Consider the following 5,817-nt stretch of genomic DNA (forward strand, 5'->3'; position numbering starts at 1 on the left):
GCATTTTACGTTTTTCCCGGGAAGGGAAAAAAATGTTATATAATAAGCAACATGTTTTATTAGTACCTTATGGACTAATCGTCCGCCAATGAAGATGAACAAGACGAACTGGAAGCAGAGTCCTTCCCTTCTTTCAATATTGCATAGAAGAACTTCCAAATGGTGAAAACCTATTTTCATTTTCATAAAGACCAGGAAAAGAACATGCAAATTATTTCAATCCTGGAAGATGCTTCATTTACTTTGAACTCAATGACTAAAAACCAATCCACTATTACGAACTATTTTCAACCTAAACGCCCGGATTCACAACTGAACGTGTTGAAATGATCTAAAATGATATGCATACTAATGTTCCTTTCTTAAAACACATAGGGTAACGGCACCAGTAACAGACCTGCTTAAGACATCGCTCTCAATTTAACTCAATTATTTAAACCTTTTAATGAATTTAGACTTTTGAAACTATTTTTCTCTCATGCAACTACATCTCATCTAACGTTTGGAAGCTTCAGGATCCTCTGAATTAGTTAATTCTATTTTCATTTGCTCAACTTCGAAAAAAAGGTCAGACTCCTAGTAACAAACACCGAAAATTCTGATGATATCCAGCAACAGATAGGATGAGGAAAGAATGAATAATGTACAAAACGTCTCTTTTCTCTTCAAAATGTGCAATAGTTCTTTATTTTTAGATCTGAAACCTTATTAAATTCAAATGAACATGAAACACCGGCAGACCTCGTGGTGACTGTTCTTAACCTTTCACCACTGTCTTGTAAATATTAACTGGCTCATAAAATTCACTCTGATAACACTAGATGGTTGCACCGTATTCATGGGTCGCAGCAACATCAGTTTTACCCGCCTAAAATTCTTATTATTTAAATCCAAACTTACGACTGTTTGTTACTGGTCCCGTTACCATATGCCATTACACATTTTGAAAGAGTCATCTTTACTACCTTTATTTTTTTCTATTTATTTTTGCTTTCTATGTATTTCCCGTATTTTACGCTTTTTTAATCCAATTCCTTCAGAAACGTAAAATCAGGGTTTCACTGTATTTCACTTAATAAATTTCTTGTGAAAAGTGGGGAGAACGGTATTAACAATTAATTATAAACTTGCTAAATATTAAAGAATAAAAATAGTTTCTAAGTACCATTTGCGAAAAGTGTTTCCTGTTCATCCAGATTTTATTAGTTAATCAATTCGACGCACGTATTTTACTTTTTTTAAAGCTTGATATGTAGCAAATGGACACGTTTAAAGCAGATAAAAGTGTTCTAATCAACAATATTAAAGCAAAAAATACAATAAGATTGGTACTGATAATTGTTTCGAGCCTCCCAGATCCTTTACACATTCGACGCACAAGTGACAAAAGCTTTAAAAAAAATTCTGCATTGTATAGTGGATATCTTATAACCCAAAAACACGCACACTGTCACAGTAAAATGTACATTGTAATTACTGATACAGCTAATGAAGATTTAATAATAAAATTAGTTAACAAATTTACGTTTGGTAACTACTATTCTTTATCAAAAAAAAAAAAAAAAGAAAAAAAATCCCACTGATGTTATTCAGGGACTCCAGTTGTTAAAACATTGAAAGAACCTCAATATAAAATTTTTGAATATTATTATCTTAAAATGTTAATTATACAAATAAGTGAAATTATCTCCGGTAATTTATTAAAGAAAATTTATTAACTTTTGTTTATTTTTAACAAGTGCCCGTTTTTCCTCGCCTGTGAGTATGAAAAAGAGACAAAGGACAAAAATTATCTTAAGAACCTTTGTACGAAGCAAATTGAAGTAATGTTAGTGACTAATAATAATGTGCCCTTTGTAAAAGTAATGTGAATTTTGTTTTTAAAGTTTAGCATTTTAAAGACTAATGCACGTTAAAAGTAAACATATCATTATTTCTACCTATTACGTCCCACGTTACCCAATATTCTAAAACAATGAGTAAATAAATAAATAGCTATCGAAAAGCTTCACTTTCGTGAACAATCAACAGGAAACGCTTGTTTTTGATTCCAAAACCAGTATTTTAATGGCATGATAATGCAACCGTCGAAAAAAGGTCAAAAAACTATTATTTTGTAAGCGTTGCAATTTTATTTTGTAGCCGCGCTTAAAATGCTAAAAAATAAATTCGTGCATCGTCGGTCGTGGGAAAAAAAAGGAACAAAGGAAAAAACTTCTTTATATCATATTATTCCAAAGGGAATCATTTTAAAATGTTCATTCTTGTAAGTAAAAGAAAGTTTTACTGAACGCGTTTTTTTTTTCAATGAAATTTAAATGATGCATCTTCTTCATTCAACTTTCATGTCTTTTAAGCATTTGTTCAGATATTTTGTCAAAAAAAGTTTTGCAAAAACTCACTTAATTTAAGACGCATTTAATAGCTTCATTTCTTAAGTAAGACAAAAGAACTCTTCTGGGAAATTCACTAATATTCTTAGAGCTTGACAAGTTCATCCATCATTCGGAGTCAGATTTTTTTTTTCTTCTTCTGCCAAGCAGCTAGGATGCTTATCAAGACGCATTAGATATCCAATGCTCGCTTTTCATGAGAAATATAAAATACTTCCGGAATATTTAAAATATGTTGTATTAGATTAGTTTCAATGTTTCAAGGAATTTATCCTTAACAACGGATGACTTTGGCTGAAGTAAATAATATTTAATGAGTATGTATTAACCTACATATCGTATAGTATTCTATACGGTTAGCATGTTTAAACGGTTAAAAATTACAGTGTCATTTTTGAACAAAGGTACGTCTCTTGTACGGGCACACTGTAAAAAATTTGAGTAATCTTACTCCGTAAAAGCAGCTCCGTGGCAGCCAGCCAGTGGCGTAGCGAGAAAAAAATCCTTAGGGGGGGGGGGTTAATTTTTTCTGAAGTTTAAAAGTAAAGCTATGCCCTCGAGTTTACACACACACACACACACACACACACACACACATATATATATATATATATTTTTTTTGGGGGGGGGGCTCATGGGGGTGTTCTAACCCCCCTATCCCCCCCATGGCTACGCCACTGCAGCCAGCTGCCATAGCAATGGAGTAACTTAACTGATAAAACTGGTGTAACGTTACGCATCGCTCATAACGTTAAACCAGTTTTATCAGTTAAGTTACTCCGTTGCTATAGATGAAGCTAGCCGCCGGAATAAGGTTACACCAAGTACAGAATGCTGCCACCATATTTACGGAGTAAGATTACACAATTTTTTACAGTGCAGGGGCTCCCCAAACTTAAATTTTTGAGACGCCAGAAATTCTCAATTTCGCCAAATGATAATATTTTCATCGAATCGTCAAACAAAATCTGCTGAATGAAGAAATTTTTGGGAGGTCACAGCAGTAGCGTAGCTATAGTTCCTGCCGCCCGGGGCGGTTATTCTATTTGCCACTCTTTTACTGAGACATAAGTAATAAATACTATAAAAAATTATTGAACTTAAAATTGAAAACTTCTAACCCCCTTAAGGTAAGGTGGAGAAAAAAAAAATTACTTTCAATTTTGAGTTCTTGAATTCAAATTATATTTTTCGCAATCACGAGTGTGTGTGTGTATGTATGTGTGTGTGTTTATGTGTGTGTGGGGGGTATGTGTGTTTGTGTGTAGGGGTATGTGCATGTGTGTAGGCATGTGTGTTTGTGTCTGTGTGCAGGTATGAGTGTGTGGGTAGTTGTGTGTATGAGTGTTTGTGTGTGGGGGGTAATGTGTATGTGTGTAGGCATATGTGTTTGTGTCTGTGTGCAGGCATGAGTGTGTGTGTAATTGTGTGTGTAAGTGTAGGTGTATGTACGTGTAGGAGTCTGTATGTATGACTGTGTATGTGTTTGAGTGTGTGTATGTGTTTGTGTGTGTGTGTACATGCGTGTATGTAAGCGTGTAAGTGTAGGATACTGACGCAACCTGGAGAGGGTTTTCGCCACAGGAGCAGCATCGTGAGGCGGCCGGTCGATGGTGGTGCTGCAGAGGGTGCTGGTGGGAAAATAAAATGATAGCACATCAAAATAGTCAAATGAAAGCAATAAGCAATCGTGATTGCTCAAAAAAAAAAAAAAAAACATCCGTATTCTTCTTACAAAAACAGGGAGGGTCAGGTTCCTCTTTCGGAGAAAAATTCCAAATTTATTTCAAAAATCGCAATTTCAGGGGCGTTGGGAGTCTCTTCCGAATTTTCTTCAAAACTGAAGTCAGTTTTAGCCTTTGGTGACGTTAGGATTTCCGGGGATTGTCCAGAATATTTTCCAATATTTAAGTTTCTAAAATAATAATTTCAATGGGGGACGTTGAGGAAATAAGGAAGATTCAGGTGCTCGATACGAAAGTACCTCTACTTAGAACTCTGAGAAACGCAGTTGTAGGTTCTTTGATAGTGTTAGGGGAGGAAGGATAGCTCAGGGTTCACATTCGAAATATTTTTTAATTTGAAATCAATTTTAGGCTATACGTGTATATTTCTTTTTGGTTATACGTTAAGGTAATGGGGTAGCTTCGGGCCTCTTTTTGAATATGTTTTAGCTCCAAAGAAAAATGGACCTCAAAAACGCAATTGTAGGATATTTTCGTTAATCTTAGGGGGTGGGATGATATAGCGTCACCAAAAAGTCTGTGAAGTCAGGTAAGCAATCCTGGAACTTTTTCAAAAGTCACGTGCTGGAAAGACGACTTTAGGACTTGTTTGGTAACGTTAGAAGAAAAAATGGAGGAGGCTCACTCCTGAAATTAAAATGCGTTGTAGACTATTTTCAGGATCCTGCTCAGAAATGTTTCGAATTTTAGGCTATCTTTGATCATGTTGTAGGGGAAGAGTTTAGGGTTCGAGTACTGTCCTCAGAAATGTTTTGATGTTAAAGCTCTAAAGGCACAACTTAAGCTATAGAGAGAGACGTTCGAAGGGTGCGAATGCTATCTCTCGGTAAGTTTTTTCGAAACTGAAGGTCTAAAAATGTACAATTAGACTATGTTTGGAGGCGTTAAGGAAAGGAAGATTTGGGAGCTCTGCCTGGATTTTTTTTTTTTTTTGTCATCTAAAAAGGGATTTCAAAGCTATCTTCGTTGATAATAGGAAAAGAAGTGGGAGACTCGAGAGCTCTCCCGCCTAAAAACACTTTAAATATTATCTTTGGTTAAACAAAGAAAGATTGAAAGTTCCCAGCGGGAAGTCGTTTGAAGTTGAACTCTCCACCCCAAAAACCGCCCTTTTAGGTCAAGTTGGTCAAGTTAACGAGAAGAACCCTTTAAACGGCTCTCTGTCCCGAACATTTTAAAAGTTTAAGTTCTAAAACTGCAATTTTTATTTTTCTTTTGTAACATAAGAAAGGGTGTGGGTATTGCGGGCTCTTTCCCAGAAGTTTTTCAAAATTAAAGGATAAAAAACACAAAATTTGGCTCTTTTTGGTCACCTCTAGGTCAGCGGTTCCAACCTTTTTCGTTGTGTGGCCCACCAGTTTTGTAGAAAACACCATTCAGGACCACTATAGATTACGTGCACAGCCTAAATTTAGTTTCTGGTGAGGGGGATAGCATCTGCTCATAACTGTCCTTAAGTGTAAATATGCTGTTAGGATTGAAAGTGTGGTAAAAACAAGAGATGTGGAGATGTTAATCCCCTTCTCCCCTCGGGCTGCAACACTGGTATAGATATACTGTACAAGAAACATTTTCAAAATAATTTTTAAAAAATAAAATATCTTTATTGCAAGCTAGCATAGCTGTAAAAAAGACGATGATGCAGAGGATGAGCATTTTTAACTTGAAGTTTGAAGCTA

Source organism: Uloborus diversus, chromosome 10 (assembly GCF_026930045.1).
Source record: "Uloborus diversus isolate 005 chromosome 10, Udiv.v.3.1, whole genome shotgun sequence".
Taxonomy (NCBI): Eukaryota; Metazoa; Arthropoda; class Arachnida; order Araneae; family Uloboridae; genus Uloborus; species Uloborus diversus.